General features: G+C 41.6%; 1 long non-coding RNA gene across 1 annotated transcript in view; it reads left to right on the top strand.

The window, feature by feature from the left end:
* Window positions 1-678: 678 nt before the first annotated feature.
* LOC122237907 overlaps window positions 679-15,176 on the top strand; it is a 191,774-nt gene continuing 177,276 nt past the window's right edge. The window contains exons 1-2 of the long non-coding RNA XR_006216656.1: window positions 679-1,528; window positions 3,320-3,404. This is a non-coding gene — a long non-coding RNA (uncharacterized LOC122237907). The remainder of the gene's footprint in view (window positions 1,529-3,319; window positions 3,405-15,176) is intronic.

Here is a 15,176-nt window from a genome sequence, read left to right as displayed (position 1 = left end):
TATATTTTACTTCTATATTTCTTTGAATCTCTGCTCTCAGTACTAGAAGTCATGAATGGACACACTATATGGGGATGAACTAAGATGGAAAAATGAGGCTACTAAAAAAATAGGAATAGGTCTCCAAACGGTCTCAAAAGAAATGCCTCCTTCGCCCAAAAATATTTAAATAAGAGAGAGAGGGAGAAGAAGGAGAGTGGGGGGTGGGGAAGGAAGGAAGACCAACAACCATGTGTTAAATGGTAATTCCAACTGCTACCATTAACTGTGAGCTGGGCACTACGCTAAGTGCTCTACATAGATTAGCTAATTTAATCCCATGAAGTGGATATTATTAATTCCATTTTACGGTTGAGGAAATGGGTTTAGAGTTGTGGTAAATCTACCCTGCAGCAGCCAAATAGCTAATACGTGGGATTTGAGCATGGATTTAAACCCATGACTGTTTTAAACCAAAGCCTGTGCCTCAAATCACTGTAGCAAGTACGCATACCTAAAGAAAAAGAATAGCAATGGCTAAAACGTACCAAGCCCTACTGCGTGTCAGGCACGTAGTGTAAGTTACAGGAAGGAAGGCATTCTCCAGCCTTGAGCCCTGGGCCCTTAGGGGGCGTGGCTCCCACCCGCAGGATCCGCCAGGTGCGCGCGCCGAAGGCTGGAGCGGTTGGGGACGCCGGCTGCTGCACCGCGTGGCTTTCGGCTACACAGGACAAAGCAGAAGCGGCACCTGGCTTCCCGCCAACCACGCCCAAAGTGCCGCCACGCCCACCGCTCCTGGGCTCGTCCACAGGGCTCTGCTGCCAGTTTAGATGGCCTTTTCACCCGAAGGCTGCGGTAGCAAGCAGAGGACAGACAGTGGCGACTTTATTTAGCGGTGGGCGTGTGGTGTGGTGAGGGGAGGCGGGGCAGAAGACTCGAGGCGCCCCGTGTTGATTCTGACTTAACTCTTCTAGTTCTCCATTCTCCCAATTCTCCCAGTGCTCGTCCTTCGGCTTCTTCCTGGGCCCCTAGTTAGCACCTTCTCTCCCCCCAGGTCCCCACGTGGGATAGGTGGGCCTGTCCTCTCCGGCGTCAGCCAGCCGGGTGTTCGGATTTCCTCTGCCGGGCTCCTGCTGGGTCTGAATTGGGGGTAACGGGGAGGTACGCAGTCCTTTTGGTAGAGTGACAGTCTGGTTTTTGCTTCAACTCTAACGCCATCCTTCTCCACCTCTCCATCCAATGCATTCGGTAGCCCCTTTCCTTCTGATTTACCTCTAGGTGAGCACATCTGACCACTGTGAATATTCACTCTCTTCTAAGAGCCACACGTTATGGCAATTAGCCTGGCTTTGGAATGAAAATAAACTCTAGAGAGGCTAGAGCTCTTCTAGCAGAAATGAACCAGGACATTATTCGCAAATAAAGCAAGAATCAAAAGGGAAAATGCAGCAAATGTCCCTATTTAAAAAAGAAGAAAATAAAAAGAAGAGCAGCTATAAATACACATTTTGAAGAAGACTGAGAGGAAATACGCCGAATATTAAAAGAGGTAATCTCCAGCCAAAGGGGAATGACAGATAATTTCTATCTTGTGCTTTAAAAACATCTACATTTCTCAATTTTTCAGCAATCCATATGAATTAATTTTCAATGTCCGTTCTATGAAATTGGTTGAGATTTTCTTTTTAGTGGCTTCCTGTGTGGCCAATTTTAGCAAATATCCTGCACATGCTTGCAGAGAATAGTTAATCTCTGTTTTGGAATGGACATTTCTATTTTTATTTTCATCCTATATAACGTTTTAAAATAGTCTATATCCTTATTTCTTTAATCCTGATTTATCAGCTTTTGAGAGATGGATTAAAATCTCCCAGGTTTGGGGCACCTGGGTGGCTCGGTTGGTTGAGCGTCCGACTTCGGCTCAGGTCATGATCTCTTGGTGGTGGGTTCAAGCCCTGTGTAGGACTTGGTGCTGACAGCTCAGAGCCTGGAGCCTGCTTCAGATTCTGTTGTCTCCCTCTCTCTCTGCCCCTCTCATGCTCTGTCTCTGTCTCTCAAAAACAAGTAAATATTAAAAAAAAAAAAAAATTTCCCAGGTTTATGGACTTGTTAATCCCTTGGTCTAATTCTGCCCATTTTTTGTGGTCCTAGATACATAACATTCACAGGTTTACAAAAAAATGAATATTTATAACTTAAAAAAATGTTTATTTTGAGAGAGAAAGAGAGAGAGCATGCCAGGGAGGGGCAGAGAGAGAGATAGAGAGAGAGAGAGAGAGAACCCCAAGAAGGCTCTGTGCTGTCCGTGCAGAGCCCAACTCGGGGCTCTATCTCATGAACTGTGAGATCATGACCTGAGTGGAAATCGAGGTCTGCTTGGTCCACTTAACCGACTGAACCACCCAGGCTCCCCTATAACTTTTTTTAGTTGGTGAGTCATCTAAAACTTTAAAAAAAAATCTTTGGAATGCATGTATATACACTTCATTTTAAGTGTAACTCGTATAAACTATTTATAACTAGGTTTAAAAAATCGCTATTTTAATAGTGATTCTTGTTTTGTATTTATTGTGATTACTGATGTATTGAAAATAATTTCTGCCGTCTTATTTTGTGTCTTTTTCAATTTATCATGCTTTCTCTCTCTCTCTCTCTCTCTCACTCTTTTTTCCCTCCTTTGGTTGGGTTTACCTAGGTTTTTTGTTCTCTGTCAATTTTTAAGTTAAACAAAGTCTACATCTAATTGGTACTTTCACTCTCTACGTGAAGATTTTTATTTTAATTTCCTTCAGAAATACTTTTTCTCCCATCTTTTTTGTCATTATTATCCAGTACTTTGAGTCCAGCCTTAGAAAAATTTCTTTGGTAGTGGCTCAGTTGGTTGAACACCCGACTCTTGATTTTGGCTCAGGTCATGATCCTAGGGGTCCTGGGAGACCTGCTTAAGATTCTCTCTCTCTCCCCCACTTACCGTCTCCCCCACTCATGCTCTCTCTCTCTCAAAAAAAAATTCTTTGTTTTCATGGTCATCAGTCCCATAACACGCATAAAGATTGATGTTCTCTGCAGGGGCGCCTGGGGGGCTCAGTTGGTTGAACATCTGACTTCGGCTCAGGTCATGATCTCACGGTTTGTGGGTTCAAGCCCCGCCTCGGGCTCTGTGCTGCCAGCTCAGAGCCTGGAGCCTCCTTCAGATTCTGTGTCTCCATCTTTCTCTGCCTCTCCCCCACTCATGCTCTGTCTCTGTCTCTCAAAAATAAATAAACGTTAAAAAAATTAAAAGAAAAAAATCTGTGTTTTCTGCAATACTTGTAAAACAACAGCAACCCTCTGCTTACAGCTCTCCATCTGGGTCTTCCCCCTTCGCCCTTACTTCTCATCCTGGTTCCCTACTGCCTGGAAGCAAACATATTGAAAAACGCCAGGTATTTCTTTAATCTTATCTCTCTCTCAATAATACGTTTATATTGCTGTTTTTTGAGTTTTAAGTTTTAGACATTCCCTACTGATTTCTCACTATGAACATTGAGGGTTTTTTTCTCTTTATTCCGTCCCCCACCAAAATATAGACAAACATCCCTCTCTTTGCATTTGTCTTTTTTTTTTTAATTAATTTATTTATTTTGGGGGAGGGAGGGGCAGAGGGAGAGGGAGAGGGAGAAGGAGAGAAACCCAAGCAGGGTCTGCGCTATCAGCACGAGCCCAGTGCAGGGCTTGAATGCACAAACTGTGAGATCATGACCTGAGCTGAAATCAAGAGTCAGATTCAGGGCACCTGGGTGGCTCAGTCAGTTAAGCGTCCTACTCTGGGTTTTGGCTCAGGTCCGGATCGATCTCACAGTTTTGGGAGTTTGAGCCTCGCATCGGGCTCTGTGCTGGCAGTGCGGAATCTGCTTGGGATTCTCTCTCCCTCCCTCTCTCTCCTTCCCCCACTCATGCAGTCTGTGTCTCTCTCAAAATAAATAATAAATAAATAAACTTAAAAAAAAAAAGAGTCAGATGCTTAACCAACTGAGCCACCCACGTGCCCTCTATGCATTTGCCTTCAACAGTTATATCATAATTTTGTTTATAAGTAGCCAGTGTGAATATAATTATTATTCACAGTTGAATCATGTTGTTTGCTATTACTTTTCCTCTCTTGCATAACTTTGTTTTCCGTTCAGTTAAGAATTATTGTTTGTTTAATTTCCAGCAGATGTCTCACTAATTCAGCCTCACACTTTCCCCTAATTGCCTAAATCTCCTCTTGGCAAATATATCAATTACTTTCTCAGTGTCATTTGTTTTTTGTTTTTTGTTTTTTTTCCCATAAGTCTTTTCTGGACCTTTCTGACCTATCCTCATCTCTACGCTAGTGTAGAGCCGTTGCCCTGGGATCTCCTCTTATTCTCATTCTCGGAATTCCTTTGGCTTCTGGAAGCCTGGTTTCCTGGGCATCCTCCTGTTTTTAGTAGGATACCAGCGTGCTCAAACACCCCTGATATTCCCCTCGTCAAGAGACCCTCTCTTTTAATCTTCAGAGAGTGAGCCTCCAGTCTTATGCTGGGGGAGGGGAAGAGCAAATGCCTGATGTGCAGTGATAGATCTGTCGAGTTCACCTTAAAAGATGCCCAATGCAGTCTGTGGGTTTCGTCCGTCTTCCGCTCACCTCTACTGACAGCTAGCGTTGCCAGTTGCCTGGCCTTTTGAGTGCTCTGTCCTGTAAATCAGATCGATTGCCAATATTCCCCAACTGACTTGCCTCCTGCTTTTCGGCATCCAGCATTTTGTTGCTGCTGAAATACTTCCTGTTCTTTTCATTCTGGTGGGCTTCATGTTTGAAAAAAAAAATCTGTTGATTGTCATTTTTTGTGGGGTTTCAGGAAGAAGCAGAATCAAATGGTAGCTTTTAATATGCTATCTTTAACTGGGAGTGCCAGCTGGTTTTTGAAAACACACACAAAATGATTGATGTTGTAATTTTTTTCACATTCAGTATTTATTTAGACTTACCAGCATATTTTAACAATTCTTCTGCATACTCTTGCTTCTTTGTCCTTTTCATCCCTTCTAGGTTCATTTTTTTCTTATTTAGTATTTCTTTTTGTGAGGGTCTATTAGTAGTAATTTCTAAGTGCTTAAGTGTCAAAAAATTTCTCATTTGCCTCGACTTGTAAATGATATTTTGCCTCACTTTAGAAATTTTGGTTCCAATTTTGTTTCCTCAGCACATCAAAGATATTACTTCTTTGTCTTCCAGCATTTACTTTTTGCTGATGAAAAGTTTTTTTTTTTTTGTTTTTTTTTTGTTTTGTTTTTTTTTTTTTTTTTCAGTATTCTTGCCATGACTTTATTGTAATCTGCCTTTTTCCTTTGTTGGCTATAGAGTTTTTTCTTTGTCCTTGTAGAATGCTGGCTTCCCAAATCGTACCCAAATAACCTCTTGGTAGCAAAAAACTGTGTTTATTGCTTATTAGAGGAAGGGAGAATGACAAGTCCACAGATAGTGTCTCCACAAGACCTGACTGACTGGGATGTTGAACTGTGGTTTAAGGCAGGTCTTTCAACTCAGGGACTTGGTTGCAACGAGGTAATTATCATGATATAAGAGTTTGGGATTTGTGGCAGTAGCAAGGTGAGGGTTTTGATACAAGGCATTCAAAGAGTCTTGGAGTGTGAACTCTGTGTTGATGTTTTCTTGAATCGCTGGGTCTTATGATGAGTTCCTATGATGAGCTACAAAGTTATTTGCAACTTTTCCTTTCTTGGATACAAATCACCTGGGATAGCAAAATTATGCTACTGACGGCTGTGGAATGGGAAGGGGCGGTGGAATGGGAAGGGGCCGTGGAATAGGAAGGGCGTGTTAAAGCAGACACCAAACGATGTGGGTGTAGATAGTTTTCGTTTTCATTGTTCTCCCTTGGGGCCACTTTCAGCCTGAGCTAGAGGAGAATGGGCCGCTAGTATAGGTCTTCGCTGCTCTTTGAGGTCTCACATTCTGGTACCAAGTTTCTGGGAATGTTTAGTTCAACCTCCAAGGTTCTGAGCATGTTTGTTTCAACCTCTGTCAGCATCAGATTTCTTGCTCGTTTTGCTGGACGAGTATTTGCTCCCAGCTCTTGACTTTACACGTCTCTGCAGGACCTGGTGCGCCTATGGGGCCAACTCTTGCTTTGCTCATTGAAAACTCAGCCCCCCTCTTTGCCTGGTCTTCACCCTGCTGCGGGACCCATGGGTTTGTCCCTCTCTTAGCACTCCTCCCGTTTCTGGTGTGTAGAGGTTTTCCTTTCTATTGCTATGTATTTTTCTCATCAACATTTTATGCTAAAGAACTCCAGTCTTAAAGAGAATTTAAAAATATAGTGAAATGAATATTCTTCATCCTCTAGATTTAACAGTTGTTAATTTTGTCACATTTGCTCAATTTGTGTATGTATAAACATGTTTATATAAATATGTATGTGACTTATTTCTAATTTCTTGCTGAGATATATCTATATCTATCTATCTATCTACATACACACATAATTTTCTGCTGTTTTATAAATATAAATTTATAATTAATTTGTGGACCCCCAACATCCTTTTATCTCAAATACCTTAGCATGTACTTACTAAAAATAAGCACATTCTCATATATACCCCCAGTGCCATTATGAAACCTAAGGAAATTGATAGTAATTCTTCTATGTATTTTAAGAGGTATACTCAATTTTCTCCAATTGAGGATATATATTTTTAAGTTTATTCATTTATTTTTGAGAGAGAGAGAGAGAGAGAGAGAAGGTAAGGGGCAGAGAGAGAGAGAGAGGAGCAGAGAATATGAAGAGGGCTCTATGCTGACAGCAGAGAACCCCATGAAGGGCTTGAACTCACAAACCATGAGATCATGGGCCAATGTCAGAAGCTCAACCGACTGAGCCACCCAGGCGCACCCTGAGGAAAAATTTCTGTAGCGTATTTTTTTCAACAACGACCTAACCGATGTTCACGAATTACATTTGGTTGTTAGGCCTTTGAACTAAGAATACAATCCCTCCACCATGTTTCCCCTCATTACATTGGCTTATTAGACATACCAGCCCATTGCCTTAAAGGATGTCCCACATACTGGACTTATTTGACTGTTTCTTCATAGTTCAATTAAAATTTTCTTCTACCCCTGTATTTCTTGTACACTTAGAGTTATGTCAACAGCTGTAATTAGTCTTGGGGTAATCAATTCGGCTCAAGTCAGTGGAGCATGTGATGCTTGATCTTGGGGCTGTTATTTGAGCCCCATGTTGAGTGTAGAGATTATTTCACAGGTGGTACTGTGCATTTCATATTATAACACATTAAAAATGGCTATATACTTCTAAAGTATAATTTTACATTAAACGTATTTATGTGTTTTGAGCTGAGTAGGAATGGCAACAATTCAGTATGTGCTCAAATAATCATTTATGGTAGCAATACAGTTTTCATTTGTTTGTTTTTTAAGATTTTATTTGTAAGTAATCTCTGTACCCAACATGGGGCTCAAACTCACAACTCCAAGATCAAGAGTTGCATGCTCTTCCGACTGAGCCAGCCAGGGGCCTCTGCTCCTTTTTTTTTTTTTTTTTTTTTTTTTGGCTTTTTCTTAAGAGAACAGATACCCTACAATATAAATGTTGAATGAGTGACTAAATAAATGCAAATTTAAGGAGCATGTCCAGTTCTGGGTTGCACGAAGGGGAGCGTGGTCTAGAGAGACCATGAGGAAGATCATCTTGACATTTTTTTCACCAATGGTCAAAACCTCCTGGTATTTAATTTAGCATTAATTCAGCATTTAATTCAAATCAGCGTGGTGTTTAATTCAACACTAGCTTAAGCACTGAAAGTCTCTACCGTGTGCAGGACATAGTCCTTACCTGTCAATCTTTTAAAATTCATTTTAGCAACACAGATTCCAGAGATTAGAAAATACGATCATTTGCAAAAAACAAAACAAAACAAAACACCAAAAAACTTTTACTGATGAGTAATTTGGCTGCAGAAGGGAGGACTGGAGAGAAATTAAAAGACTTTTTTTTAGTGTATAAAGTATTCTTCATCCTTGATGAAGTCAGATGTGCTTCCACATTAGAGGCCAAGAATAGATAAATAGGACTTCTGACAGTGTTAGATCTGTTACAGAATGTTCCTAGCAGGGCACCTGGGTGGCTCAGTCGGTTAAGCGTCCAACTTCGGCTCAGGTCATGATCTCGCCATTCCCGATTTCAAGCCCTGGGTCTGTCTCTGTGCTGTCAGCTCAGCCTGGAGCCTGCTTAGATTCTGTGTCTTCCTCTCTCTCTCTGCCCCTCCCCCACTCACACTCTGTCTTTCTCTCTCAAAAATAAACATTGAAAAACAAACCAAAATCACCCCAAAATGTTCCTAGCAATACATGTGTGTTATGAATAAATATATAGTACAGCCAGAAGCTGGGATTAATTTTCTTCAATCTGAAATAGTTTAAGTTAACTTCTACAGTTCATCGGGTCAGTGGTCTCAATGACGTCTCTAGGGATTTTCATACTTCTGATTTCAGGTTGAAAATAGGTAGCAAAAATTAATTTAGCTGATTCTTAGTCATTCATGGTGGGAGGAAAAATTAGGAGAGTAAATGTATACAGACTAAACAGTTCTTTTTTTTAATTTTAATTTTAACTTATTTGTTTTTAATATAATTTATTGTCAAATTGGCTAACATACAGTGTGTAAAGTGTGCTCTTGGCTTTTGGGGTAGATTCCTGTGGTTCATTGCTTACATATAGCACGCAGTGCTCATCCCAACAAGTGTCCTCCTCAATGCCCATCACCCACTTTCCCCTCTCCCCCACCCCCCATCCACCCCCGGTTTGTTCTCAGTATTTAGGAGTCTGTTATGGTTTGCCTCCCTCCCTCTCCGTTTGTAACTGTTTTTTTTTTTTCTTCTACTTCCTTTCCCCCATGGTCTTCTGTTAAGTTTCTCAAGATCACATATGAGTGAAAACATATAATATCTGTCCTTTTCTGACTGACTTGTTTCACTTAGCGTAAGAGCCTCCAGTTCCATCCATGTTGCTACAAAGGGCCATATTTTATTCTTTCTCATTGCCAAGTAGTATTCCATTGTATATATAAATCACGTCTTCTTTATCCATTCATCAGCTGATGGGCATTTGGGCTCTTTCCATAATTTGGCTATTGTTCAAAGCGCTGCTGTAAACATTGGGGTACAAGTGCCCCTATGCATCAGTACCCCTGTATCCCTTGGGTAAATTCCTAACAGTGCTATTGCTGGGTCCTAGGGTAGTTCTATTTTTAAGTTTTTGAGGAACCTCCAGACTGTTTTCCAGATTGCCTGCACCAGTTTGCATTCCCACCAACAGTGCAAGAGGGTTCCCCTTTTTCTACATCCTTGCCAACATCTGTTGTTTCTTGAGTTGTTCATTCTAGCTACTCTGCCCAGTGTGAGGAGGTATCTCAGTGTGGCTTTGATTTGTATTTCCCTGATGCTGAGTGATATTGAGCATCTTTTCATGTGTTCGTTGGCCATCTTCCTTGGAGAAGTGTCTATTCATGTCTTCTGCCCGTTTCTTCACTGGACTATTTGTTTTTCAGGTGTTGAGTTTGGTAAGTTCTTTATAGATGAGACTAAACATCCTACAATGGTGACATTCTTTACTAGTGATCCTGAGAAATTATACCTCATGAACTCACTGAGATACTTCTACCCAGAGTTAGTGAAAGGTTGGTGAAAAGTGTATGGAAGTTCCTTGTACTGTTCTTGCAACTTTTCTGTAAATTGGAAATTATTTCAACATAAAGAGTTAAAATAAAGCCTCTGGCACCTAAGAGACAGATATATCGAATATATTTCTCTCTGGGTGCCACACGGTCATGATTGTTAATATGTTTTACTTATGTGCCCTTATCAATGCATATTTACCTTTCTCTGGATAGAATTTCAACATGATTGGTTTCTCCTTCTAAATCTGTAGGAGATTAAAGGAAGCAAATCAGAAATCTAGAATGGTGATATTTTGCAACCTAATAGCAATGCCTTCAGAAAAAGGCAAAAAAAAAAAAATCCAAGAATTAAAAAATGTAGAGGCAGATAGTCCCCATACTTCAATAGCTCCTCAAGCATTGCTGATTTACGGGATTGCAAAAAACTGAACGATGCACGGATATTGATTAAGGAATTCATATGTGTAAAGCAATTAGAATAGTGTCTGGTGCCTGGTAAGCACTAAATAAATATTAGGCTATTATTAGGTTTATCAGGATATTCTTGTGTTGTCACACAAAGGATAAATTCAGCTCTTTTTTTCCTAAGAAGGCAAGCAACTTTGCCGTATATTGTGTTGGATGGTTGAAGGTGATGATGAAAGTTTGGTGCCTCTCCTGTGCTCTAGAAAAATGTAGACCCAGTTTTCCTCCCCCTCCCCCCCAGCCGGCTTGCTACTCCTTATGTAGCGTGTTCTGCTAGGCAGTGGCTGTAGCAGCCATGTGGATAGGGGTGGGGGCTGTAACTCACACTCCAAGGCAGCATAGACTATTCCAAATAGTTTGAAAGTAATCGAGGGAAACAGAGGAGAGGAAGGGGGATAAAGCAGGGAGGAAGGAGTGGAAATGGATGATAGGGAAGCAAGCCCTCAGCTATCTAGGAAACTCAGCTGTTCACAATGAGTCATTTCCTTCAAGTTCGGCTGGCATCTAGGACTTCTTTCCAAAGATGGAATGAAAGGTTTTGTGTCTAGTAAGGGAATTTCAGAGCCCAGGAAAACAGGAGTAAATAAAGGAACACAGTGCTTGAGTATTGGCTCTAGGCCATTTTCACTGCCTGTGGCAAACCACCTAACCTCACGGAGACTTCCCTCCTCACCTGTAGATGGAGAATTCTGATTTCTACCCAGCGCCGCCGTTGACTTTTCAGGGCTGTTTGAGGCTCTTAGGGAGGTCATCTATGGGGACCACGTTTCCTGAACCAAGAATCAAAAATGCATGATCTGACAAAAGCAAGGGTATGTGCACAGGATATTTGTAACTGTGTTGCCTCAGAAAATCCAGGACTTGTAGGGATAAATGAACTGGGAGAAAAAAGCAAAAAAAGAAGCGGTTTGGGGTTACGAGCAAGAAAAAGAGATCTGGGAGGAATTCACCTCTCCAGCCACTGGAGGCTGCTCTGGTTTTTCTTATAAGTAGCTCCATGCAGTCAACATGCTTTATTAGCCAAGGAATCTGAACACTGAACACTGAGGAGCAGAGATAGGAAAGAAAGATGATCGAAGGAGAAAACTGTGGACAAGAGCTCTTCGTCCCTGGCAGAAGAAGGATGACTCATGAAGAGGGCATCTCCTATGAGGGCATAACTCCTTATGAAAGTCCGGTGTGTGTTGGGTGGGGGAGGAGGGGCTCCTGGGTGTGTCTGAGGGTTAAGCATCTGACTCTTGATTTTGGCTCAGGTCATGAGCTCATGGTTTGTGAGATCGAGCCCCAAGTCAGGCTCCGTGCTGAGTGTGGGGCCTGCTTGGGATTCTCTCTCTCTCTCCCTCTCTCTCTCTCTGCCCCTGTCCCGCTCATGCTTCCCCCCCCCCCCAAGTAAATAAACTTAAAAAAAATAAAAGGAAGTCTGGTGGGTTAGTAGGTGGGCTCAGCTACGTGACATCTGACATTATGGAACTCAGGTTTCCTCTTAATTAGAGAACATAAGGGGACGGTAAATACCTCTGAGGGAGAGGTGTCAAATTCACACAGAGGTGCAAATGACTAACACCAGGTTCTTTCCTGATAGTGAAACTTTATGAGCCAGAGGAAGGAATGAAATCTATTTCCTCCTAAAAACCTGTTTCTAATTGTAAACCTTTCCATTATGGGGAAAAAATGCAAAAAAGTATAAGAAAAACCTATTGCTCTTGGTCCTGCAATCCAGAGATAACTTCTGCCGATTTGGTGAATTTATTTTCGGTTTTAAAATTTGCCACTGTAGATATAGAATAAATTTATAAGGCAAACCGTTTGGAAACAATATGAATTTTTAAACCCTGGGATATTAAATATGCATTGTTTTGAGTTTGGCAAATGCATAAAGACACAACAAGGAAATAAAAAATCATTTCAAATTCTCAATACTCAGAATGATATTTTGCTGTTTTTCTTTCCATTTTTTCTTCTAAGTATAGATGCACACATATTTTTCTGAAAATTAGAATCCTATTGTACGTACTATTTATACGTATGCACTATTTATGTATCATACCCGTTCTTTTCCACTTAGGAGTACTTCACAATGATTTCCCCCATTCGTTAAATATTTTTAAATACAAACCATTTTAAATGGTAACACATTATATCACTGTGTGAATATATCCTAGCGTTACCAATTAGAAAGGGACATTTAAAAAAATATGCAGGAAAAGAAATTTCCCAGTACTTAAAAGCACTTGGAGACAACCATTTAAATCCAAACAATTAGAGAATTCTTACATGTTCACAAAAGAAGATTCGGTAAGACAGGTCAAACAGGAGACAGTAAAGATAAAGACAAAACAAGGCAAGGGGTGCTGGGTTGGCTCAGTTGGTAGAGCATGTGACTCTTGATCTCAGGGTTGTGAGTTCTAGCCCCACTTTGAGGGTAAAGGCAAAATTAAAAAAAATAATTAAAAGAAAATAAAGCAAAACCCAACACAGTCATAATTTTTCACATAAAGTCTATAATTTAGATTTTTTTAAAGGTTTTTTTTTTTTTTTTTTTTTTTTGAGTAGGCACCACACCCAACATGGGGCTTGAACTCATGACCCTGAGATCTGTAGTCACATTCTCTACCCACTAAGCCAGCCAGGTACCCCTATAATTTAGTTTTCTGTTAACTCTAGTCTCTGCCCAGTGAGCCCAAACTAATGGAGGGGCTTTCGTGTTAGTATTTATCTTATAAACACTCAAACCCAACGTTCTCTAAACCACATTGATTTCTCTCTTCTCCCCATTCCTCTATCTCCTGTCTTATTAGCAATGTGGCTCCCTTTCCTCCAGTTGCCTAATCCTGAGACCTAAACTCAGGCTCCCTTAGTTCCTCCCCTGCCCCCACCTGATTCATCAGGTCTGTACCCTGGGGTCGGTCCTGCTCATATCTTGCTTAGACTACCCTAACTGTTTCCAGACTGGCCTCCTACTCTCCATTTTGAATTTGCTCCAAGTTTCTTTCTAGGTTGCTAACTGAGTAGGGGCCTTTTTAAGCACACATTTCATTTTGTCCCCATTGATTACAATAGTTCCCTGGCTCCCCACTGGCTTCAGAGAAAATCCAAGCTCAGCAGGGCAACCTGTCTAACCTCATTTCTAATTTCCCACTCAATCGTATTGTACACCAGCCCTAAGCAACCTTGCACAAGTTCCAAAATAGTCCGTGTTCCTTCTCATCGGCATGGCCTCGTACAGGCCAAGGATCTCCTGGTGAGTCCCCCTGCCTCCCCCCACCCCCCCCCTTTTTTTTTAAAGTGGCTCTATCTACTCATCACTTAAAACTCATCTCCAAGGTTATCTTACCTGGTCGGTGTGTCCTTTTCTCCTCTCACTCTCCAGTCTGGTGTAGTTCTCTCCTTTATGGGCTCGTATAAACCGCCAGAAACAGAATCCTGTCATAATACTTTCCCACTGCCTTGTGACAAGTGGTTACTTATTTCTCACCTGCATTCAACTTGGAGCCATCTGAGGCAGGGACACTGTCTTTTATCTCTGCATTCCCCTCTAACTGCTAAGTACTTGGGACATAGAGGGCGCTCAGTAAATATTCTACTCATTGGTGAATGACAGACACTTTGGACTGAGCAAGGGCTCACACCATTCATAAATGGGTGTTAGAATCAAGAAAATAATTTCTGATGTGTGGGAACTTCTCAGAACCTGGGACAGCTTGGGTCATTTAACTGAGAGAGGTAAGATCCCTGAGAGGAAGGAAGAGGTTTGTGTTTTTAAATTAATGCTTTTTAAAATTTAAGTGTATTTATTTACTTTTGAGAGAGAGAGAGAGAGAGAGAGAGCAAGCAGCGGAGGGGCAGAGAGAGAGGGAGGGATAGAATCCCAAGCAGGCTTCGCACTGTCAGTGCACAGCCCAATGTAGGGCTCGAACTCACAAACCGTGACATCTTGACCTGAGCAGAGATCAAGAGCCAGACACTTAACCCCTAAATTAATGCTTTCTTAAGTTGATAGGTGTGGTGTCATTAAAATATGTCCATTAATTGTTTTGGTATTTCTCCTTTTATTTGTTTTCTTAGAGATTTTTTTTAATTTTTAGGTAATCTTTACATCCAACTTGGGGCTTGAACTCACAACTCCGAGACTAAGAGTCGCCTGCTCCACTGACTGAGCCAGGCTGGCGCCCCAATATTTATCCTTTTAAAAAGTGGAGCCTAATTCTCCTCCCCTTGAACGTGGGTTGTATTTACTGATTTGTAATGAATTGAATGTGGTAGAAGTGAAGGCATGTGACTTCAGAGACGAGGTCATAGAAGGCGTTGCAGTTTCCTCCTTGAGCTCTCTCCATGGACAACTTGCTTTAGGGAAACCAGCTGCCATGTCATGAGTGTGATACTGTGATTTATAATAAGAAATGCATATTTGGTCTTTCTCTCTGTTCCTGGCACAGAATGCCTGAAACCTTTGTGATTTCCTCTGTGATGAGTGATAAAGGGTGTCTTGTTATGTTCAAGTGGTGACTTTTGGAAAGCCCTTAGGGGACTTAAGGATGGGGATTGGTCGGGGGGAATCCAACTGGAGGGTTAGAACTTTTAGTCCCATCCCTATGACCTTTGGGAAGGAAAGAGGGGCTGAAGAGGGGAGGATAGAGTTCAGTTGCCAATGGCCAGTGATATAATCAATCGTGCCTATGTAATAAACTCTCCATAAAAACGTGTCAGTATGTAAGTACAGGGTTTGGAGAGCCTCCAGTTGTTGAACATATGGAGGTGTTCACACATCTCTCTGAGTGACACAGCGCATGGAGCTCTGCTCCCCTTCCCACGTACCTTGTCCTGTGAATCTCTTCATCTGGCTGTTGATTTGCGTCCTTTAATATCCTTTGTGATAAACGCTCATGTAGCGAGTGAACACTTTCCTGAGTTCTGTGAGCTGTTCTAGCGTATTAGCCTAACACAAGGAGGGAGTTCTGGGAACCTCTGATTCATAGCCGGTCAGTCAGAAGCACAGGTGACACCCT

This window comes from Panthera tigris, chromosome B1, assembly GCF_018350195.1.
Source record: "Panthera tigris isolate Pti1 chromosome B1, P.tigris_Pti1_mat1.1, whole genome shotgun sequence".
In the NCBI taxonomy this organism is placed as follows: domain Eukaryota; kingdom Metazoa; phylum Chordata; class Mammalia; order Carnivora; family Felidae; genus Panthera; species Panthera tigris.
The sequence above is the reverse complement of the archived record's forward strand: the minus strand, read 5'-3'. Positions and strand labels throughout refer to the sequence as shown.